This window comes from Hylobates moloch, unplaced genomic scaffold (assembly GCF_009828535.3).
Source record: "Hylobates moloch isolate HMO894 unplaced genomic scaffold, HMol_V3 SCAFFOLD_22, whole genome shotgun sequence".
Taxonomy (NCBI): domain Eukaryota; kingdom Metazoa; phylum Chordata; class Mammalia; order Primates; family Hylobatidae; genus Hylobates; species Hylobates moloch.
Window position 1 is genome coordinate 19,663,206 of NW_026652297.1, and position 24,934 is coordinate 19,688,139.

The following is a 24,934-nucleotide window of genomic DNA, read 5'->3' on the forward strand; positions in this document are numbered from 1 at the left end:
GCTGTTAATGTCCCATCACCCTGCAGAAAGCAGAGTACATTAATATATTAATGTGGGCAGCAAAGGCTATCTGGTTAATACAGGAAAATTTCAGAGAGATTTATGTTCACTCTTCACCTCTTTTGCATCATTTTTTTCTTCAGGGTTGCATATCTTCCTTGTTACTAGTCCTTTGTGGTTTGTGTACTATTTGATCTCTTCTCTAAGGTTTTACTAGAGTTTTGATACCAACTTTTTTTTTTCTAAGTGAAGGAAAACAGCAGACATAGCTTTATTGCTGACTCCTGCCCCCTTCAGAGCCCACAGTCACAGGCCTCCAGACTGTAAGTAGAGCTCTATGAAACCTTGCCAGTCCTTCACACCAGTGAGCAGGGCTGAGACTGTGGGATCTTCCCTCATGGCTGCCATCCACAGTTTAAGTTCTGGAGTGTGGTCTACACACTCAGTTAACTTCATTGCTTCCAGCCATTCAAACCAGGGCCAGATGACGTAGTCAATCATAGAGACGGAATTGCCACCATAGAAGGTTTTCTTCTTATTAATCAGAACCTCCTCTAGCTTGCTAAATTCTTTACACAACGCTTCTTTCAGGCCAGCACCGTCTTCCTTATTTTGGCTTCTAAGGAAGCTTCCTACCAAATATGGCCTCTTAGAAAACAACTCGAAGACCATCTTCTGGCGAGCTTTCTCATGGGGTCATCCGGCAACAGCTTCTTCCCTGAGTATGCTTCATCCAGGTACTCACAGGTGATGGCAGACTCATAGATCAGCTGACCCTGACCGTTTTCCAGAACTGGCACCAAACTAAAGGGATTTTTCTTAAAGAACCACTCAGGCTTATCTTTCAGGTTGATATAGGTGACTTCATGCCTGATTCCCTCGGCCTTCAGAACCAGATGGGTCCTCTCAGCAAACGGGCAGAACCTCATGCTGCAGATGCAGATCAGGCCCTCTGGGACCAGCCCCAGGGGTGTGCTTCCCTTCCCCAGGCTCCTGGCTGACTCCTCTAACATCGCAGCGCAGCGCAGGCCAAGCTGCCAGTGCCGCAGGCTCTCGACATCGACATTTTGAACATTTGACATCTCTTTAAACTTTAAAATATTTAATGAAGTAAAAAAAATCTCCAAAGTTATACAAACACATATTATTTTTGAGTAATCATTGAGTACTGACACATTTAGATTAGTATGACATTCTTATAATTACACTATTAAGTTCAAAAAGGAAGATACATTTCTATTTAGTGTTACTCATAAAAAAATTTAAAACTCAGGTTTTTGTTTTGTTTTGTTGTTCTTGTTTGGCTTTTGGAGACAGAGTCTCGCTCCATTGCCCAGGCTGGAGTGCAGTGGAGCAATCTCGGCTCACTGCAACCTCTGTCTCCCGGGTTCAAGCAATTCTCTTGCCTCAGTCTCCTGAATAGCTGGGATTACAGGCATGCACCACCACGCCTGGCCAACTTTTGTGTTTTTAGTAGAGACTGGGCTTTGCTATGTTGGCTGGGCTGGTCTCAAACTCCTGGCCTCAAGCAATCCACCTGCCTCAGCCTCTCAAAGTGCTGGAATTACAGGCTTGAGCCACCATGCCTGGCCTCAAAACTCAGTTTTTAAAGATTAAGTAAAGAAATGCTCAGGAGCTCATTCATTTCACATCTGTCACCTGACAGTGTCTACAGTTATTAATGACCTCATGTTGTTTTCATTGCATTTGCATGCCTGTGCATAAATCGTCCAGAATCATTACATGAACTACTTTCAGCTAAACCTTGGCAGAAATCATGCCTTGCATTTCAGAAAAGATGTGACCAGTCCAGAGAGGGAATCAACCATGCTTACACCATTGCTGCTAATAGATAATCTTTTTTAAAAAATGTATTTACTGCCTGCCACCATAGATGAGCCAGTGTGATTTGGGCTTCCGGGACCACACCGGTTATGACAGAAACCTATTGGCGTTTCCAAGACTCAAGATAGGCTATGTGCTCTCTGTTCTATAAGAAGAAGGGGCTAACAAGGCCTCGGTTATGACATTCAGGAAAGAAAACTGATATTATCAGTGGGGAAAATCCACTTATAACCAGCCCAGCATGTGTTAGCTATTGGAACCACTGTGAGAACTCTCTGTAGCCCTTATGTGTGGTCTAGAATCTTCTTTGCAGTTGATGACTATGACACAATTCAGTTCTAAGTCCACAAAAAAAATATGTTTTAGCCAGAATTTCCTATATTAACTAGATTATCTCTGCTATCCAAATTCATGTAGTTTACTTTCTGCAGGTTACTGGGATATCAACATCTTTTAGGGTTGCTCACTCAAATTCGTTCTAGGTTTTTTTTCCTTCCTAATTTTTTTTGGGGTGAGAGTTGGAATTTGTCTGTTGTTTTGTTGAATTTTATCTCCACAACCAGCCAATTCCCCTTCTCCATTTCTCTTAACCCTCCTTTGGTCCCAAGGATTTTCTCTCCTCTGGATACAAATGGACAGCTCGGCTCCTCCATATTAGATTGGTTGCCTAGCTGGCTCCCTGCATCAAAGAGAACTTTGGTCACAGGGCATAGAGTAACTATTACTCCATCGTCCTGCCTGTGCCTAGTTAGGTGATAGCACAAGTGCTGCCCCTCCCCTTTGCAACGAAGAGAGAAACAAGATTAGAGTTCAGCACTTGGGCTATTATTTCATAAAGAGTTCAGTGCTTCAGCACAATTGCCTGATCTTTATCATCACAATTCAATTTTTCAGGATACACTGAAGAGAAAAAATCATGTTCAAGTTATCTTCCTCCTTGTACAAGAACATCCAGCAACAGCCCCCTCCTCCCAATTCCCGGAGGAGGACAGCAGCCACTGCAACTACTGAATGCCATTAGAAATACCAAGATGAGTGCCCTCCATTTCAAGACTTCACAGCTTTGTGCTTTTTCAGGCACAGAGAGTTGATCTGATTTTTCTTCTTCTGAAAGCTTTCTGCAGGGCCCTGCAGAATAACGTTTGCTTTGATTACCCAGTGATTTACATCCCTTCTCATTTGCTTCTCGTATCTCCCTTTTCCAGAGTATATGGAGCACTCCTTTTACTCTGAGGAGGCAACCTCTCCTGTTGCCTCAAAGCAATTTTTCTTATCATCTCCTGGAATTTCAAGGCCTATTTCCTTCATGCTCTTTTGATTCTCTAAATAATGATTGTCTATTTTCTTTCTTCTTTCTTCCAGCTTCCTGTCTTTCTCCCTCCCTTCCTTTTTTCCTTCCTTTCTCTCCTTTCTCTCTTCCCCTCCCTCCCTCCTCCCTGCCTTCCTTCCTTCATTTCTCTCTGTCATTCTTTCTTTTTTTCTTTCTTTCTGACATCCGTGTTTTCATTATAGGGGTAGATTTAATATAAACACAGAGTACTGTTATTCTAATAGAGAAAGAAAATAATACATTCTTGATCTCATATTTACCTAGTTTGTATCTGCAAGTGTTCTTGTGAATTATAGAGTTTTGTAGTAATAGTCGTCTCAGTATTCCTGATATGTCTGCAAAATAGCATGCCAATACTCAGATATAAGAGAGATGTGTTAGCAGAGCTCCTCTCAGAAGCAAAGCTGAGACAAAGATTGAGTGCACACTGTCTATTTGGAATGTTGAGAGAGAAGGGCAGAAGAGAGAGAAAGAAATAACATAAGGAAGCTAGTCTATAAAGGCAAACTATTAAGGCAACTACCATAGTGTCCACCTGAAGTTTCATCCTGTGGAGAAGTTTTTAAAAATGGTGCAAAACACATGCTTCATTATGATTCCAGTCAAGGGGCAAGGGAGCTGGAGTACTTATACATTGTACTTAATAAGTTTTGGTTAAAGGATACCACTGATGGGTTAGGTGTTACCCAGGCGCTTTGGATCTGCCCTGCATGGAGGCAAAGTGGGTTCCAGCAGCCTGAGGGCAGCCTTCTAACAAAGTTGTAGATGCTGACTGTTGGAAGGCAGATTGGCATGCATAGAAGTGAGGTGATATGGAAGGGGCACTGGTGTATCTACTGCAGGAAACCAAGGGAGAGAGGTTGGAGGGCTTAGATTAAAATCCCACTACCTATGCAACAAGCAACCAATTTGAAAGTCATAATGGTGGTGGACTATGTTGTGACCTCAAAGTTCTCTACAAACAGGTGTCCCAGGTAAGCAGATAATCAGAGGAGTAGCCATTTGTCATTCTTCTAGCTGCCCAGCCCCTAAAAACCTTTCCTACTGGGGAGCTCTACACCATTAAGTGACTTGGTAAAATGCTCTCATTCCAAAAGCCAAAAGGGCTGGCTATCATTTTCTTTCCTTGCTTCCTTGTAGCCAGGGCATGGGCAGGTGACCTGGCCTTAGTCATTGAAAGACTCCTACCTGGGACTTCTAATCTTCAGCAAGTAAGGCAAAGATGAAGGAACTGTGTGTGGGGTTTTTCTTGATGGTGCTGTTGGGAGTGCAGGAGCAGAGGAGTCAGTGGTAGCAGCCTAACAGCAGTGATGCAAGTATGACCTTGCTCCCTAATTTGTGCCCGTTTTCACATGTCCTTCCAGCAAATTTGTCTTCTGTTTTACTTAGCAAGTCTTGGCTTCTGTTGTCTGCCACTGAGAACAATTGACCTTTGAGAATAACAAAATTTGGAATGCAGGCCATGCCCTGCTCTGTGCAGAGGACTTTTCTAGGATCTAGAGATAAGGATGAGAGAAATAAAGGCAAAAGATAACAGATGTTTCACCTTCAACAAACTCATAATCCAGTTGAACAGACAGATACAAAGTAAATTCATGCAAAAAAGCCTGAAATATACACACTTACACTATCTCATTTACATATGTTATCTCTTTTACTTAATTGTCTTTTATATATTTGGGGTCATTTATCTTCAGAAACCCTGCCCAGGAAATACTATTGCCTAGGATTTACAGAGGAATAAACTGGGGCATGGAGGAATTAAGTAAGATTCTCAGAATTCTACAGAGTTAAGTAATATTCCCTGAATGCTACAGTCAGGACATGACAAAATTGAGACTCAAACTCTATTGTGTCTACTCTGCCACGTGCCCTTCCCATTAGCGTTCTGTTTGGGAGTACCTTGCTGTACCCGGACAAGGGGCTAGAGCAGGGGTTGGCAGACTATGACCTATGCGTTAAATCCAAACAGCCAATTCTTTTCGTAAATAACATTTAATTGGAGCACAAACATACTCATTTTCTTATGTATTGTCTATGGCTGCTTTTGAGTTACAATAGCAGAATTAAGTAGTTGCAACACAGACCATATGGCCTGCAAGCCTAAAATATTTACTATCTGGCCCTTTTCAGAGAAAGTTTGCCAACCTCTGAGCTAGAACGTAGATTTAAACAACTTAGTTTTGCTGAGTTAAGTTAAGCTTAACTTAGTTAAGCTTCTCAAGGTCTTATAACTGGTGTCATCTGATCTGCACTATTCTAGGGACATTAATGACTATATGATAAGTACAAAAAAATAGCCATGTCATGATAATATATTAATAATGATGATAATAACTGTCATTAATGAGGACTCCCTATGTTCAGGCTCTGTGATGAATGCTTCACTAATATGCTGTAACTAGCCCGATTTCAGGTTCAGAGAGGTTAAGTAAAATTGTGCAAGAGCAGAGAACTGTTAAGTGGCAAAGCTGGATTTACCCCACATCAGTCTGTCTCCAGAGGCTAGGTTTTAACTAGCATACTTTATTGTCTTTCACATCCATCATGAAGAGTGAAATCTAGAAAAAAAGAAAAGGCTAATTTTCTGAGCCTCTGTGGAGGCAGGCAGATCATCAAGGACCACCTGAAGAAGCTGGTGTGAATGAGACAGTGAATGTCAGGTGATTCAGAGCAGGAATGTTTGGTTGTGATGGGCACTTCTGAAGTTGTCAAGGTTCCACTTGTAACAAGGTTCCACTTGTAATTACAAGAGTTGCTTTAGGTTTTCTCAGTGAAACATGTTGACAAACCATTCAAGATAACATTGCTGTAGAAACCTAACAAAGATGAAAGAGAAGCCAATTTAGTTCCTCATCCACTAACATTTGGCTTTCAAGAACTTCTGAATATTTTGAATGACCCATCTCCCAAACCTTTACAGCTTCAATGATAATATGGAGAATTTTCCTGCTCCACCCATGCTAGTGCAGCAAGAGGGTGGATTGTGAATCCTCTTAAAGAGGGTTTAAAATAGGCCTGCCTGGTCTTGGAATGTCAATTGCACAGTGCCCTGCCTTGTTGGGAGATTCAAGATAGTTCATGATAGTGATGCCAAGGGGCAACATCATTCCCTTAGCTTCAGCCTTACTTGCTCCCTGTGTTAAGGGAGCCCTTACTTACCCCAGGTGTTGGACACCCAAGGATGTAAGCAGCCTCAAAGCTTCCCACTGCACCCTAAAATATGCACAGCTTGGCACTGGTTGCCCTCAAATTTTGGAATCCCAGTTCTGAACACAGAACTGCAATGTAAGTCTTGGAGTCTAAATTGTGGCCATTTGACTGGACAATTTCAAGGGCAGGGAGAACCTCCTACTTCTCTTGGTATTGTCTGTGCCTAGCATATTTAGCATATTGCTGGGCACAGAGTAGATCATAGAAAAAGATTTAGTGCACCACTGTATCAGCTTCAAGGAAAGTCGAGACAGGACAGCTGGCTGTATTTCTTCTTTATTCATGCATGGCATTCCCTGGGTTACTGTGGGCTAGGGCCCAGGATCAGACTTCAACTCCTGAAACCCTTAGCCTGGTGCTCTGGGTCTCATGTACCCAGAAAAGAATAGTAATATTAATAATACAATAAAACAACTACCATTTTAGCAAGAGCTAAAATTTATTTGATGATTAAACCTACCTATAAGTAGATGTTATCATCCCCATTATATAGATGAGGAGAATTAGACTCAGAGAAAAAAAAAATTTGTTCTTAGATTGCTGTATTAATTTTTTATTGCTACATAACAAATTACATACCAGAAATTAGTGCCTTAAAACAACACACATCTATTATCTCAAAGTCCTCATGGGAGAAGTCTGGGCACAGCTGGTCTAGGTCTTCTACCCAGGATCTCATAAGACTTCAATCAAAGTGTCAGATTGGATGTATCCTTACCTGAGTACTTGACTGGGGTAGAATCTGTTTCCGAGCTCACCCAGGTTGTTGGAAAAATTCATTTCCTTGCAGCTGTATGACTGAGGCCCCAACTTCTTACTGGCTTTCAGCTGGAGGTCCCCTTCAGGTCCTTGAGATGGCCCACAGTTCCTCCCATATGGCCCTTTTCATAGGCAGTTCATATGGCTGTTTTTTCAAAGCTAGGAAAGTCTCTCACTCTAGTCAACTAAGATGCAGTTTTATATATCATAACATAAATCATGGGAGTGACATCAAATCGCCTTTGCCATATAATGCAATGTAATTACATTCCATCAGTAGTGACATTCCATCACATTTGCCATATTCTGTTGGTTAGAAGCAAGTCACACTTTCCACTTGCACTCAAAGGGACAGGATTACATAAGGATGTGGGATTATGCAAGGGTGTGACTCATTGGAGGTGGCCTTAGGAAGTGCCCACTACAATTACATCACTGCTACGTGGCAGAGCAGGGATCAGAGCCATGCCACACTGCCTCCCTGACACTTCTAGGTTCCCTCCTTTCTCCATCTGCCCCTTTTGCTACATGGAATTGTCCTGTCATACGAGTCTCAAGTCATAGGATTAGAGACACCTTTGACTCTGCCCTCAAAGTCATGCTCATACTTTTTTATGATTGAATCCTTTCCTTTTTTCAATATAAACTCTCTTGAAGAGGGTTTAAAACAGCCTTTCTTGTCTTGGAATGTAATTTACATAGTACCCAGTCTTGTTGAGAGATTCCAGGTGGTTTATGATGATAAAACAACCAGCAGAGCCCTTAGAGCGAACCTGGGCAAATATACTATGAAAACTCAATACTCTCTTACATGGGCTGAATTCTATTTCCCCTAAGGACAGCTTCTATATACATGCAAACAAAGATTTAACAAATGTCCATAGAAGAAGGAAAACACTAAAGGCTATTTTTCAGTTTAAGTCAGTTCAGAAATACTCACGTCTGGATACAATTTAAATTCCCAATGAAATGCAGCGGAGATAGATCAGAGGCACAGCCTCTGTGAAGAAAATTGTCAGTGCATGAGACACCTCTGTCAGAGTGTCCCATCATCTTTTTATTTCTGGGAAGACAAACCCTGTCTCATGACAGGGTCATGACAACCTTATCATAGAGGTTGCCATATATCTGTGGATGTGCCTGATTTCTTGGCCTTTTTTCATTTTGTCTAAATAGTGATACAGTGTAGATCTGATTTGATGATCAGACTCCACAGAGGGCTTTGTCTACTGTTTATTGGTTTGTGATGAAAAACAACTCTGCAGAAACATAAAGTGTGTTCTTCTCCTGAATCTGAGACAGATTCCAAGTTCATTCAAACTCATAAAAAAAAATTGAAAAAGGGAATAGAAACTCAAGCTGGTCTTCATAGGGAATAGGGATTGCTTTAGCAGGTATACCAAAGTTTTTCATCACAAATTAAGTTAGGCAGCCCAAATACAATTTTTATAATATGCCAGTACATTGTACAGTGCTCCCATCAATCATAGCAGGATAATGTCACAGTAAAGAAAGGTCATGGAGGAAAGCGGAGAATTTAGCTGAGCTGAATTTATTAAAATACTGTAGAAGCAGATAAAGGCAGTCCGTGCAAAGCTCAAGTCTATACAATACTATTGTGTGTATAAAAGAAGACAAGGTATTTACTTTTTGCCACCCAAACTTTAAAAAATACATACAACTTACAAAACCGTGTTGCTTTTTAAATTGCTTTTGAATTGGCAGAAATATTTATTTAAGCAAGTTAAACCAAGGAAATAAATGACAAAATAATGTTCAATATTTTATGTAATGAGATACTTGATTGAGTTCCACAAAAGAATGGTGATTAGAGACTAGTCAGTGGGAAGCTGCTATTACACTAACCTTTTGCCATTCCTTTATGACACAGACCCACAGTGGAAAATATAGTTGTTATTTTTGAAAGTGGATCCTGATTCTTACAGGACTTGATTGCTGGGGGCATGGGGGAGAGCAGTGAGGAGAAGAAGGGAGGGAGAGAAGATCCAGAAGTTTAGAAAGTTAGACCTAGTATGACTGGGCACTGGCTGGAGGACAGGTGAAGGCAAATATCACCCTCTACCCCACTCCCCAACCCCGATCCAATATTAGAGAAGAGCTGTGGAAGGAAAAAGAAAAGGTGAGATTGGTAATTATTTGATTCCTTAGGATACCTCTGCTATAATAGAAAACTAAATTGAGGCAACAAAATCATGAAATAGCTCCTATAATAAGAAGTTGGAGGAAGGAGTATCTCAATATGAGGTGGCACTCTAAAATTCTCCTGGCGTTCTCCTCCAGCTGCAAGGTGGTGGCTACTGCTCCAAGCATCTTATCCTTACAGGATGCAGGGTGGGGGCTGGGGTAAGGGATGCACAGAAACAGTAAAAGGGATGAGTCTCACATGATCACAAGAAGCTGAAACACAGAGCAGAACTGGAAATTGTCCATGAAAAGATTGTCAAACTCTGTTAAATATTCGAAGGTATGTATTCTGAGCCAAATATGAGTGACCAATGACCTGTGATACAGCCCTCAGGAGAGCCTGAGAACATGTGCCCAAGGTGGTCAGGCTACAACTCACAACTTGGCTTTCTACATTTTAGGGAGACAAAAGATATCAATCAATGCATCTAAGTTGTATTACATTGGTTTGATCTGGAAAGCAGAACAACTGAAAGCCAGGACAAGGGGGCTTCCAGGTCATAGGCAGATTCAAAGATTTTCTGATTGGCAATTGGTTGAAAGTCTTGTTATCTAAAGACCTGGAATCAATAGAAAGGAATGTCTGAATTACAATAAGGGGTGGTGGAGGCCAAGGTTTTACCATGCAGATGAAGCGTCCAGGTTTCAGAGAGAATAGATTGTAAATGTTTCTTATCAGATTTAAAGAGGCTGTTCTGTTGGTCTTAAGGTCTGTGTTGATGTGGATGCTGGTCAGCTGTGCCTGAATTCCAAAAGGGAGAAGGGCAGAATGAGGCATGAACGACTCCCTCTTCCCATCATGGCCTGAACTAGCTTTTTGGGTTAACTTTGGAATGCCCTTGGCTGAGAGGGGTCCATTCAGATGGTTGATATGAGTTCTAAATTTCTTTTCAAAGAATTAATATGTCAGTATGTTCAATTCTTTGCCTTCTACTTTTAAACTTAACTTCCTCGTAAAGCAGCTTTTTTTGATTACCTACCCCACCCTGACTCATTCGGATTACCTGCTCCACCCTGACTCATTCCGATCACCTGCTCCACCCTAACTCATTCCGATTACCTGCTACCTGCACTGCCCTGACTCCCGCCAAAGCAATCACCCTGTCATTCTCTTTAAATTAGCCAATTGGAATTAGTTTCGCCTGTGCAGTCTAACCCTAGTCAATTGGGGAATTGCACAGCAGCAGGGGCCATGTGCATCAGGGATAAGAACTCTGTCCCCTCCCTTGTCCAAGTGTGTGCTCACCATTGTTCCATCTGTAAGGGCACACCCTTCTATAGAAGTAACTTGCCTTGCTGAGAATTAAAAAGAAAACTTTATATTCAAGTGCTAGTCCTTTTGCGACACTGAAACTTTGTATATAACAGGAGGATCTTTGAATTTTGTTTTTTGTTTACAAAATAAAATATCCTTTTATAAATGGAAGGAGTATGGGTTGGATTTAAAAAGGATGAGAGGAAGGGAGGAGAGAAGTGGGGGAGGCAAGTATGAATTCTGGCAAAGTGCTCTGATCTACCCTTGATAGATGCCATTATTTGGAGGAAGCAAAAGAAAAACCAATCACATGCAATTTCCTTCCAATTCAAAAACTTGGATTTATAGAAAACTTGGATATAGGCCAGCCTAGGGCCAGAATAAGCTTTCAGGATTGTAGTTAAGGCTGTCATCAGAGCTATGAGTAAAAGCTACACAATGGCTCAATTCAAACATTTTATAAAGTAGAAAGAATTCCAATCCCATTATATAATTTTAGTAGAACCCCAAATTTCAATTCGCAAAGGCTCATAGGATAATTCCCCTCTGTGGTATTTGTCAGTCTCTCTTCTCATGAATTTATTTATTTATTTATTTATTTATTTTTTTTTTCAGACGGAGTCTTGCTCTATCGCCCAGGCTGGAGTGCAGTGGCGCAATCTTGGCTCACTGCAAGCTCCGCCTCCCGGGTTCACGCCATTCTCCTGCCTCAGCCTCTCCGAGTAGCTGGGACTACAGGCGCCCACCACCATGCCCAGCTAAGTTTTTGTATTTTTTTAGTAGATACGGGGTTTCACCGTGGTTTCAATCTCCTGACCTCATGATCCGCCCGCCTCGGCCTCCCAAAGTGCCGGGATTACAAGCGTGAGCCACCGCGCCCGGCCTCATGAATTTATTTTCTTCTTCCTTGTTAGAGCAATGCCATACTTTTCAGTCTTGTTTTTTTTAATTCTCATTTTAGGCCTCAACTTTTTTTTCTGTCTAGGTCAGCACTGATGCTCGCTCACTTTTCAGGGAAACAAATTATTTCAATATGAGTATAAACTTGTTAGACCAAGACCTCAGGAATGCTGCTTGTTACTAGGAAGAGAATTCCAGCAGAAGGGTGGTATGAGATGATGAGTGAGATGCAGACTCTGGACTCAGACTGCTTGGGTTTAACATTTGATAAAATTATGACCTATTCTGTGTGGGATATTGCAAGCTGTGAAATTATATGTAATCATTTTGTCGTCTGTAAAATGTGGATGATGTCATTAGCTACCTCATAGAGTTGTTGTGAGGATTAGAGTTAAATATCACCAAATCCCAACTATTTACCATCTCCATTAATACCTATCAATGGTGTCTAAACCATCATCATCTCTTTATGGGTCACAATGTCCTCACTAGTCTCTTTGTCTTTACCTTTGCCCAGCCACACAGCAGCCAGATGTATTCTTTTGTAATGTAAATCAGAAGTACTGTCATCCTTCTGCTCACCACCCTGCAAAAGCTCTCCATCTCATTCACTGGAAAGACAAAGTCTTCACAATGGCCTTATAGGGTCTTATAGACCCTATATGACCAGACCTTTCGTGATCTCTCTGACCTTGTCTCCTGTCGGCTTTCCCTTCCCTCACCTATTCCAGTCACACTGGCCTCCTTGCTGTCTTTGAACACACCAGCTGTTCTTCTGCCTTAGGGGATTCACTCTGGCTGTTCCCTCTGCTTAGAATATTCTTTCTTCAGATATCTACATGGTTCACTCCATCTTCCCCTCCCTCCCCTTTTGGACAGCTTTATTGAGACAGAATTTACATGTCATAAAATTCACCTGTTTTAAATACACACTTCAGGCCTGGCACAGTGGCTCACACTTGTAATCCCAGCACTTCGGGAGGCCGAGGTGGGCGGATCATTTGAGGCCAGGAGTTCAAGACCAGCCTGGCCAATATGGTGAAACCACATCTCTACTAAAAATACAAAAATTAGCCAGGCATGGTGGTGCATACCGGTAATCCCAGCTACTTGGGAGGCTGAGGCAAGAGGATCGCTTGAACCCAGGATGCAGAGGTTGCAGTGAGCCGAGATCATGCCACTGCCCTCCAGCCTGGGTGACAGAGTGAGACTGTGTCTCAAAAAAAAATAAATAAATAAAAATAAATACACACTTCAGTGGTTTGTAGCATATTTACAGAGTTGTGCAATTATCACCACAATCAATTTAGAACATTTTCATCACCTCAAAAAGAATCCTTGTACACTTTAGCTAGCATTCTTCACTTCTCCTGTCCCTCCCAGCACTTGGCGTGTTTTCAAGTTTCATTCATGTTGTAGCATGTATCAGTACTTCATTTCTTTTTATGGTCTCATAATATTCGTTGTATGGATCTCTACCACATTTTGTTTATCCATTCACCCCTTGATGGATGTTGGAGTTTCCACTTTTTGGCTATTATAAATAATGCTGCTATGAACATTCATGTATAGACCTTTGCGTTAACATATTTTCAGTTGTCTTGCGTATATACCTAGTAGTGGAATTGCAGGGTCATATGGTAATCTATCTTTAATCTTTTGAGGAACTGCCAAATTGTTTTCCAGAGTGGTTGTACTATTTTACATCTCCACCAGCAGTATAAGAGGGTTCCAATTTCTCCACGTCCTCTGTCATACTTAAATTTGATTCTAGCCACTCTGGTGAATGTACAGTAGGTTTTGATTTGCATTCCCTGATAATTAATGATATTGAGCATCTTTTTATTTGCTTATTGCCCATTTATATACCTCCTTTGGAGAAATATCTATTCAAATTCTTTGCCCATTTTAAATTATGTGACTTGTCTTCTTGTAATTGAGTTGTAAGTAAGAGTACTTTATATGTTCTGGAAACAAGACCCTTATATATGTGATTTGGAGATATTTTCTTTCAATCTATGCATCCTTTTGAGAGGTGACAATGTGCCCATAGCCCTCACTGGCTCTCAGTGCCTCCTCGGCCTCAGCATCTGCTCTGGCTGCGCTCCAGGAGCCCTTCAGCCCACCGCTGCACACTGGGAGCCCCTCTCTGGGCTGGCCAAGGCCGGAGCCGGCTCCCTCTGCTTGCGGTGAGGTGTGGAGGAAGAGGCACGGGCGGGAACCAGGGCTGCATGCGGCGCTAGCGAGCCAGCACGAGTTCCAGGTGGGCACGGACTCTGCAGGTCCTGCACTCAGAGCAGCCAGCCGGCACCGCCATCCCAGGGAAGTGAGGGGCTTAGCACCCGGGCCAGCAGCTGCGGAGGGGATGCCAGGTTCCCCAGCACTGCCGGCCCACTTACACCATGCTTGAATTCTCGCCAGACCTCAGCCGCCTCCCCGTGGAGTAGGGCTCGGGACCTGCAGCCTGCCATGCCCGAGCACCAACACCCCCCCGCCCCCGACCCCCCACCCCCCATCCCCCAAAGCAGTGGGCTCCCACGCAGCCGGAGCCTCCCAGATGGGCCCCGCCCCCTGCTCCACGGTGCCCGGTCCCATTGACTGCCCAGGGGCTGGGGAGTGCAGCCACGCCGCACGGGACTGGCAGGCAGCTCCTCCTGCGGCCCTGGTGCAGTATCCACTGGGGGAAGCCAGCTGGGCTCCTGAGTCAAGTGGGGACTTGGAGAACTTTTATGTCTAGCTGGAGGATTGTATATGCACCAATCAGCACTCTGTGTCTAGCAGGGATTGTAAACGCACCAATCAGCACCCTGTCAAAACAGACCAATCAGCTCTCTGTAAAACAGACCAATCAGCTCTCTGAAAAATGGACCAATCGGCAGGATGTGGGTGGGGCCAGATAAGGGAATAAAAGCAGGCTGCAGTGGCAGCCTGCTGGGGACTGCTTCTACACTGTGAAAGGTTTGGAGTGTTTCTCTTTGCAAGAAATCTTGCTGCCGTTCAGTCTTTGGGTCCACACTGCCATTATGAGCTGTAACACGCACGGCAAAGGTCTGCAGCTTTACTCCTGAGGCCAGCGAGACCACGAACCCACCAGAAGGAAGAAACTCCAAACACGTCTGAACATCAGAAGGAACAAACTCCGGACACATCATCATTAAGAACTGTAACACTCACTGCGAGGGTCCGTGGCTTCATTCTTGAAGTCAGTGAGACCAAGAACCCACCAATTTCGGACACACTTTCACTTTCTTGATGTCCTTTAAAATGCAAAAGTTTTAAATTTTGATCAAGTCCAGTTGATTAATGTTTTATTGCATGAGCTTTTGGTGTTATATCTAACAAATCATTACCCAATCCAAGTTCGTGAAGATTTACACCTACATTTTCTTCTAAGTATTTTATAATTTTGGTTGTTACATTTAAGCTTATGATTCATTTTGAGTTAATTTTTTTTGTATAATGTGAGATAGAGGTCCAAATTTATATTTTTTCATGTGAACATACAGTAGTCCCAGCACCATTTGTTGAAGAGGCTATTTTACCCACATTAAATTGCTTTTGCACCTTTGTCAAAAATTGGTTAACTGTAAGTGCAAGAGTTTATTTCTGGGCTCAATTCTATTCCATTTATTTATATATCTATCCTTATGCCACACTGTCTTGATTACTGTAGCTTTATAGTAATTGTGAATTCTCCAAGTCTGTTCTTTTCTAAGATTATTTTTGCTATTCTGGGTCCTTTGCATTGATGTATACATTTTAGCATCAATTTATCAATTTTTGTAAAAAGAAAGCTATGATTTTTATAGGGATTGTGCTAAACCTATAGATCAATTTGGGAAGTATTGCTTTCTTAGCAACATTAAGTGTTCCAATCTATGAACATGGAAATGTCTCTCTATTTAGGCTGCCTTTAATTACTTCCAATATTTTTGTAGCTTTCAGTGTTCAAGTCTTCTCCTGCTAAACTTATTAGTAAATACTGTATTTTTTCTTTTTGGTGCTATTGTCAATGGATATTGTTTCTTAATTTCATCTTTGGACTGTTTGTTGCTAGCTTATAGAAATACAATTTGCTTTTGTATATTAATCTTATATCCTTAAACTTTGCCAAACTCATTTATTAGTTCTAGTAGTTTTTTTAAGTGGATTTCTTAGAATTTTCTGTGTATAAGATTGTGGCACTTACAAATAAAAAATGTTTTATTCTTTCTTTCCAATATGGATTTCTTTTACTTCTTTGTCTGGCTTAATTGTCCTGGGTAGAATCCCCACTACCATGTTGAATGGAAGTGGTGAGAATGGACATCCTTATCTTATTCCTAATCTTTGGGGGAAACCATTTATTCTTTCATCTTTAAGTTTAATACTAGCTGTGGGGCTCTACAAAGCCAGACATCATTTTCTGGTTTTGTTTGTTTGTTTTAACTGAGGTATCCCAAATGTCTTGAGTGATGCACATAGCAGGAGTTCAATAAATATTTGTTGAGTAAATATATTAACATAAAATGCTTGAGAACAGCCTTTTTCAAGTAGTAATATGGCTGTGAGGGTGATCTGGTTGCAACATCTGTCACCCCATTGATCACCAGGGTTGATCTGGCTGATCAGGCTGGCCAGGCTGGCTAGGAGGGTGTCTCCTTCTTCCCTCTCTGATCCATGTGCATCCCTCCTGAAGCTGTACATGTAGATGAAGAAGATTACCTTTCTTGAGAGTAGAGGACCATTATTTGATCACGGGAATATGAGTAGCTGCACTCCCCTGCTAGACTCTCTAACCAAGCTCTCAAATAGTAACCGCTACGTAATTTTTTTTTTCCTGCAGTGAGAAAGCAATTCAAACCTAGTGCTAAAATAATCTTATTGTCCGGATCCACAGATCCTTGCCAAAAATGCTTTTAAGCTTCCTGAATGCTTTTTTCTTACACCACTAGGTATAAAAAATTTCTCTTACCATTGGGAGCTTTGGTTTCATTATTTATAAAATAAAGAAGGCCGGGTGCAGTAGCTTATGCCTGTAATCCTAGCACTTTGGTAGGCTGAGGCAGACGGATCACTTGAGCCCAGGAGTTTGAGACCACCCCAGGCAACATAGCCAGACCCCATCTCAAATAAAATAAAATAAAATAAACAAAATAAAATAAAATAATCTTCCTATTTACTTCATAGATGGCATGAAAATGAAATAATATGTCATGTGTGAGTCAAACTAGATAGAAGTTTCTGTCTCATATAATAATCTAGCACATTCAGGCCTCTCTGTCCTGTGAGGCAGCCCAGGCATCATGTTTCTTCTATCTTGTTGTTTCTCAACCTCCTACAGCATTGCCTCTTGTATCACTTAGGTATTGATGCGTAACAAGCTACCCCAAAAGTTAACGACTTAAAACAATTTTTTTTTCTGCTTATGGTAGTTTTTATGTGGTTCAGCTATTTAGTCTGAACTCAGCTATATGGTCTCTTCTACTGATCTCATCTGGGATCACTCATGCAGCTGGACTTATCTGGTGGCTTGACTGGGGCTGGATGATCTAAGTGGCCTACTTACTTGCTGGGTATCAACCAGGCATCTCTCTCCATGTGGTCTGTCATCATTAAGGAGGCTAGGCCAGGTGTTTTTACATGGCAGTCACATAGCAGTCACAGGGTTTCAAGAGAGAAAAAGTAGAAGTCATATGGTACCCTGAGACCTCTTGAGAGCTCTCCATAACTCAGCTGAGGCCTCAGTTATGACCACATTGCAGGCCAGCTTCTCCCTCTTCCCAATTCTGCCCTTCTCACACCCTTCTCCATGTATCTCTTAAGAACACCTCCGATAAGTATTTTGCACACAACTCCGTTTCCAGAGAACAAATCCAAGACATATTTGAAATTACATATGCATAAGGATAGTTTATAATACCCGAGGATTGGAAACAACATAAATGCCCACAGAAGCAGACAGGTTAGATAGACTATGTGGCCTGTAAAGAGAATTATAGCCTGATATGAAAATATCTCTGAAAATAATACTTATGGTAAAAGATATTGAGTAAAAAGCGCTTATTTTGTACCAGGCACTGTTCAAAGATCTTTATGTGTAGGTGCTCTTATTGTGCCCAGGTAAAGATGAGTAGAGAAAAGAATAAGAAAGAGCCTCCCAGGTATAGTGGCATATTTGAAGGTGCAGAGGCAAGAGCAGTCTTGGAATATTTTTTAAACTGAAAAAATGATTATAGTATTATAGAAGCATAGAGTGTGAGTGAAAAAAAAGACCAGAGATGAGGCTGAAGAGTTAAGATGGAACCAGAAGGATGAGGTCACATGACTGCATTTCAGGGACCAATTAGGGGGTTGTAATTCTGATCCCAGTAAGAGACAACAATGGCTTGAGCTAGGATAGTGATGACAGGGAACAAATTCATGGAAATCCATAAGATAAAGTTAATCCAGTTTGGTAACTTAGGTGTAGGAAAAGGTGAGGCAGGTTTGGTTTTAAGTGTGTGCTAGTGGTGGAGGTGCTGTCTGGTGTCAGGTTTAGACGTACTAAGTTGAGGATCCCTCATAGACATCCGAGTGGAGATGTCAGGAAGACAGTTGAGTATATAAGTTTTTAATTCAGTCCAAAATGGAGATTGAGTTGGCAGTTTACACATGTTATTTAAAGGCAAGAGACTAGATGAGCTCGCTCAGGATATGAGTGTTGGTAGAGAAGAGAGGATTGTTTGGTCAGTCATATAGTTATATACACAGTTATATATAAACTAATACACATATATGAATAAAAGAAAATCTGTGAAACACCTACCTTTAAGGGGAAGATGAAACAGAAGGAGCACAGCAAAGGTGACTGACTAGGAGTGTGGAGAAAATGGGTAGACAATCAGATGAGAGAATGTGCCCTAGAAATCCAGAGATGAGAATGTTTAAGAGACCACTTGCTGAAGATATTTTCAAGGCAACTGAAAGCTGGCCCCTTGAGATTACCGTTTATGAAGTCACTTGTGACCTCAACAAAAGCAGTTTTGGGTGGTGAAGACACACTCTGGTGTGATAGATTGAATAGTGGAATGGAGAGAAAAGGTATAGAATGAGGAAGAAAGGGAGGTAAGGAGAGAGGGAGGAAACGAAGGAAGGGAGGAAGGAATGAATGAAGGCAAATGAGTGGGGTATGTGTGGAAAGGTGTCATTAGGAAGCAGCACATAGTATTCAATAATAAATTCCCCATCTAAAATAATGTCTATGAAGATCATAGCTGTGTGGTTTTGAGCAAGTTACTTTACTTTATTCAGTAAATGTGAGTATTAAATAGTTTAATATATTATGAAATACTTATAATAGTGTCTGGTGCATACTAAGCACTGGAAAATGGAAATTCTTAAAATAAAATAGAAGCTATCATCATTATTTTTAGCATCATGGAACTACCATGAAGCACCACTCTCTCAAAAGACAGGAAAGTGAGCCTCAGTTTGAGATAGATTTAAAAAATCTCATTAGTACCGAAAACACATAGATAAATTAAATAAAGATTAGAGAAGAGCCGCAAGGGTAAGAATTTGTGTCCTTATTACTTGTTGTTATTTGTCATCCTAATTACCATCAATATTGTTTAACAGGTAGCCTGATCTCTGAGGGAAGCAGGGTGACTGAATTTCTAACTAGAAGTGAAATAAATGTTCACTTCTGGGAGGTGTTATTTCTTTCGGCTCTAAGGAACCAGCTGGTGATATAAAAACAGTTAATTGGATTTTTCCACTTCCCTCAGAAAAAGCTTCTAAAAGAACTTATTCTCTTTTTATACGGGAATATTTTATTCACAAAAATCTTCTTTTAGTATCCATCTATTCAAGACTTTAAGAAGAGTTTAGTACTCCATCTATTGGATCCCCACGGGCCATTTTGACCAGCATGAATCCCAATGATTATTGAATGATTTTTCTTGTTGGAAGGGAGGCAAATGCTTTTAAGAAGGTCAATACAAAATTTTTTTCCGAAAAGGAAATAAATGTTAAAGCAATTAATGGTTCTGTGAACTATAGCCCTTACTCAGAAAAAAAAAGTCAGTTATAATACCTCTATTTACATTTGTGATGTCCAACACAATAGCCACATATGGCTATTGAGCACTTGAAATATGGCTAGTGGAGCTGAGACACTACATTTTAAATTTTATTTAATTTTCATTCACTTAAATTAAAAATTGATAACTTGATTGAGTTATTTGAAAATTTTAAGTAAGTTTTGAACAACTTGGGCATGTGAATCTACTTTTCGTTTCTTTTTTTTCCTAGCAGGCATTTATTTATTTAAAATTGTATATATTTCATGTACAAAGTGATCTTTTGATATACATATACATAGTGAAATTGCTACTGTAGTCAAACAAATTAACTTATCTATCACTTCAAATAATTATCTTTCAAATTTGCTAGAATCTATTCTTCTAGCAAATTTTCAGTATACTGTACAATATTAACTATAGCCCCCATGCTATACATTAGATCTCTAGATTTATTTATCCTATGTAACCACAAGTTTGTACCCCTTAACCTACATCTGCCCATTTTCTCCCCCTCTCTGCCCTTGGTAAACACCATTCTACTCTCTGTTTCTATATTTTTTGACTTTTTTAAGATTTCACATATAAGTGACATTATGCAGTATTTTTCTTTCTGTGTCTGGCTTATTTTACTTAACATAATATCTTCCAGGCTCATCCAGCTTGTTGCAAATGGCAGGATCTCCTCCATTAGCAAAGGCTAATAATATTTCATTTTATATAAATGCCACAATTTGTTTTGCTTATTAGTCTCACTTTATTGATTTTAGCAAAAATGCTTAAAATGACAATATTTAAAATTAATAAGTCAAAGCATATTTTATTTATGTAGCATCCATTTTAAATTATAATTTAATAAGTATGACACGAAATCTAAGACAGCCACTATAAGGTAGAATTATTCTCAACTGAACATATAGTTAATACAATTAACTAAATAGCTATCATTTTAACTTAATATTGCTGGACATTTAAAAAAAAGTCCATTTTTTATATGATTTACATTCTTTTTTTTTTTCTTTGAAACAGAGTCTCTCTGCGATGCCCAGGCTGGAGTGCAATGGCACAATCTTGACTCACTGCAACCTCCACTTCCCAGGTTCCAGCGATTCTCCTGCTTCAGCCTCCCGAGTAGCTGAGACTACAAGCTCACACCACCACGCCCGGTTAATTTTTATATTTTTAGTAGAGAGGGGGATTTCACCATACTGGCCAGGTTGTTCTCAAACTCCTGACATCAAGTGATCTGCCCACCTCAGCCTCCCCAAGTGCTGGGATTACAGGCATTAGCCACCACGCCTGGCCAATTTACATTCTTTACATATTTGCCTCCTATTCTTTTGTATTTGCTTTTGGAAATTTAATACCACCAGGTGACTCATTTGGATTTTGTTATTTGTCTTAGAAAATTAAAATAAAAGCAATCTTGTGGTCAACTTCACTATGCATGATTGACTGAAGGTGATTTAAATTTAGTTCTTGGGATATTCATAGTTTGCTAAGAAACAGAATTGACAATCACATGAAACTTTTGCTTTGTTTTCATTGAATCATTTATCTATTTTCTTGCAGTAAATATTTAATTAATCTTTGAGTATTAAATACATCAAGAACCATTATACATTTCTTTGTTAATATTTGAATTAATCGTGTAACATTGATTTCAATGGTAATTATATTTTCTTTCAGAGACTGTATCTGATATATTTTTCATGAAAGAATAACCTTTGTGGGGTGAGAGTAAAACTTTAAAAGATACTAAAGTACGTTAATAGGTTTATTTGTGCCTTGGTTTCATTTTCAATTCTCTTAATAATTATGAATATTGCCAACTGTTGGGGGAATACAGTATGCATAATATGGGATCATAATGTGTTCAAATAGTTGAGTAGCCCTACAATAAAATCAAGAACAAAACAGAAGGAAGTTTAGAAATTATAACTGATAATTTTCAGAACTACAAAGGTAAAAGTCTTAACATTCTCTCATCAAATGGCTTTAAGTAAATTTCCTAACTTCATTTAGTCTGTTTCTTTACGTGAAAATATGAATAATAGTACTTACAGGTTATTGTGATAATACAGTGAATATTGTATGTAAAATTGCCTGTCCTGGTTCCTATCATAGAAGGTGTATTTAATAACTGTTTTTTTCTTTTCCTTTCTTTTTTTAAACAAACTGTAGAAATATTCCTTTTAATGGCTTCTCTACAGTTTGTAGCCATATGGCAGGAACTGTTTCTACTACTTTGCCTATCTTTTATTTTTTTCTTTATTAAAAATATTTTTTGTTTCAATAGTTTTTGAGGTAAGTGATTTTTGATTACATGGATGAATTGCATAGTAGTGAAGTCTGAGATTTTACTGCACGCATCATCCAAGTAATATACATTACACCCAATGTGAAGTGTTTTTTTTTTTGAAACGGAGTCTCGTTGTGTCACCCAGGCTGGAGTGCAGTGTCATGATCTCGGCTCACGGCAAGCTCCGCCTCCCAGGTTCACACCATTCTCCTGCCTCAGCCTCCCGAGTAGCTGGGACTACAGGCATCCGCCACCACACCTGGCTAATTTTTTGTATTTTTAGTAGAGACAGGGTTTCACTGTGTTAGCCAGGATGGTCTCGATCTCCTGACCTCGTGATCTGCCCGCCTCGGCCTCCCAAAGTGCTGGGATTACAGGCGTGAGCCACCACCAATGTGAAGTTTTTATAGCTCACCCCACCTCCCACCATCCTCCTTCTGAGTCTCTAAAGTCCATTACACTGCTCTGTATGCCTTTGTATACCCATAGCTTAGCTCCCACTTATAAATGAGAACATATGGTATTTAGTTTTCCATTCCTGAGTTACTTCACTTACAATAGTGGCCTCCAGTTCTATCCAAGTTGCTGCAAAAGACATTATTTTATTCTTTCTTATGGCTGAGTAGTATTCCATGGTGTATATATAGCATTTTCTTTATCCACTCATTGGTCAATGGGCACTTACGTTGATTTCATATCTTTACAATTGTGAATTGTGCTGCAATAAACATACATATGCAGGTGTCTTTTTGATATAATGAGTTCGTTTCCTTTGGGTAGATACCCAGTAGTGGGATTGCTGGATAGAATGGTAGATTTAGTTCTTTAAAAAATGTTCATATTGTTTTCCATAGATGTTGTACTAATTTACATTTCCACCAGCAGTGTATAAGCATTCCACTTTAACCACATCCATACTAAGATCTGTTGTTTTTTGAGTTTTATTTCATGGCCATTATTGCAGGGGTAACGTGGTATCTCATTGTGGTTTCAGTTTTCATTTCCCTGATGATTAGTAATGTTGAGCATGTTTTCATATATTTGTTGATCATTTGTATAACTTCTTTTGAGAAATGTCTGTTCATGTAATTTGCTCACTTTTGATGGAATTTTTTTTCTTGCTGATTTGTTTGAGTTCCTTGTATATTCTGGATATTAGTCCTTTGTCAGACGCATAGTTTGCAAATACTTTGTTCCATTCTGTGGATTATTCATTTACTCTGATGATTATTTCTTTCACAGTACAGAAGCTTTTTAGTTTAACTAGGTCCCATTTATTTATTTTTATTTTTGTTGCATTTGCTTTCAGGGTCTTAGTCACGAATTTTTTTGCGTAGATCAATGTCCAGAAAAGTTTTTCCTAGGTTGTCTTCTAAAATTTTTATGGTTTCAGAGCTTAGATTTAAATCTTTGAGCCATCTTGAGTTGATTTTTGTATAAGGTGGAGAGATAGAGATCCCGTTTCATTCTTCTATATGTGGCTAGCCAGTTTTCACAGCACTGTTTATTAAATAGGGTTTCCCTTCCCCAATTTATATTTTTTAATGCTTCGTCAAAGATCAGTTGGTTGTAGGTATTTGGCTTTATTTCTGGGTTCTCTATTCTGTTCTATTGGTCTATGTGTCTATTTTTATATTGGTATCATGCTGTTTTCATAACTATACTCTTGTAGAATAATTTAAAGTCTGGTAATGTGGTGCCTCCAGATTTATTCTTTTTGCTTAGAATTGATTTGGCTATTCAGGCTCTTTTTCGGTTCCATATAAATTTTAGGATTGTTTTTTCTAATTCTGTGAAAAATGATGTTGGTATTTTGAGAAGAATTAAATCTGCAGACTGCTTTGGGCAGCATTGTCATTTTCAGGATATTGATTCTTCCAATCTATGAGCATGAGATGTGTTTCCATTTGTTTGTGTCATGTATGATTTCTTTCAGCAGTATTTTGTAGTTATTTTTGCAGAGATCTTTCACCTCCTTGGTTACATATGTTCCTAGGTATTTTAATTATTTTTTGGCAGCTGTTGTAAAAGGAATTGAGATTGAGTTCTTGATTTGGCTCTCAGCTTGGTTGTTGTTGGTGCATAACAGTGCTACTGATTTGTGTACACTGAGTTTTTAATCTAAGACTTTACTGAATTTATTAATCAAATCTAGGAGTCTTTTGGAGGGAGTTCTTCAGGTTGAAATGAAACAACGCTAAACAGCAGTGTGAAAGCATTAAAAAGTATAAAACTCATTGGCAAAGAAGACAAAAAAGAATACTTTATTACTATAACAGTAGTGGGTATATCCATTATAATCCTACTATGGAAATTAAAAGACAAAAATATCAAGAACAACTATAACTAAAAAATATTAATGGATATATACTACAAGAAGTTGCAAATTATGACTTCAATAGCATATAATACAGGGGGAGGAGAGGTAAAGGCAGAGTGTTCTTGCATGCAAAGGAAGTTAATTGTTATTAGCTTAAAATAGACTATCAAACTATAAGATATTTTATATAAGGCCCTTGGTAACCACAGATAAAATAGTTATAGAAGTTCACAAAAGAAAAAGAGAAAGGAACCCAAACCTAGCAATATAAAAAAATGGCAAGAGAAAGAGGAACAAAAAAACCACGAGCCGGGTGCGGTGGCTCACGCCTGTAATCCCAGCACTTTGGTAGGCTGAGGCGGGCAGATCGCCTGAGGTCAGGAGTTCAAGACCAGCCCGGCCAACATGGTGAAACCCTGTCTCTGCAAAAATACAAAAAAAATTAGCCAGGCATGATGGCTGGTGCCTGTAATACCAGCTACTCAGGAGGCTGAGGTGGGAGAATTGCTTGAAACCAGGAGGTGGAGGTTGCAGTGAACCAAGATAGCACCATTGCACTCCAGCCTGGGCAACAGAACAAGACTCTGTCTCAAAAACAAAGAAACAAAAAACAAAACCAAACAAAAACAAAAAACACAAGACAAACAGAAAACGGTTATCAATATGACAATAGTAAATACTTTCTTATCAATAATTACTTTAAATGTAAATGGACTAAACCCAAAAAAGAGACACAGAATGGCCAAATAGATTAACAAAAACT

General features: G+C 39.8%; 1 long non-coding RNA gene and 1 pseudogene across 1 annotated transcript; both read right to left on the minus strand.

Annotated features, from left to right (window-relative positions):
- Positions 1–293: 293 nt before the first annotated feature.
- Positions 294–1,028, minus strand: LOC116461709 (glutathione S-transferase omega-1-like; annotated as a pseudogene).
- A 4,828-nt stretch (positions 1,029–5,856) lies between these two features.
- On the minus strand, positions 5,857–18,362 carry LOC131382330 (uncharacterized). Its single transcript, XR_009211714.1, has 3 exons — positions 18,295–18,362; positions 14,682–14,764; positions 5,857–5,994 (listed from the first exon to the last, which is right to left on the minus strand). It is a non-coding gene; the product is annotated as an uncharacterized LOC131382330 (long non-coding RNA).
- Positions 18,363–24,934: the final 6,572 nt, after the last annotated feature.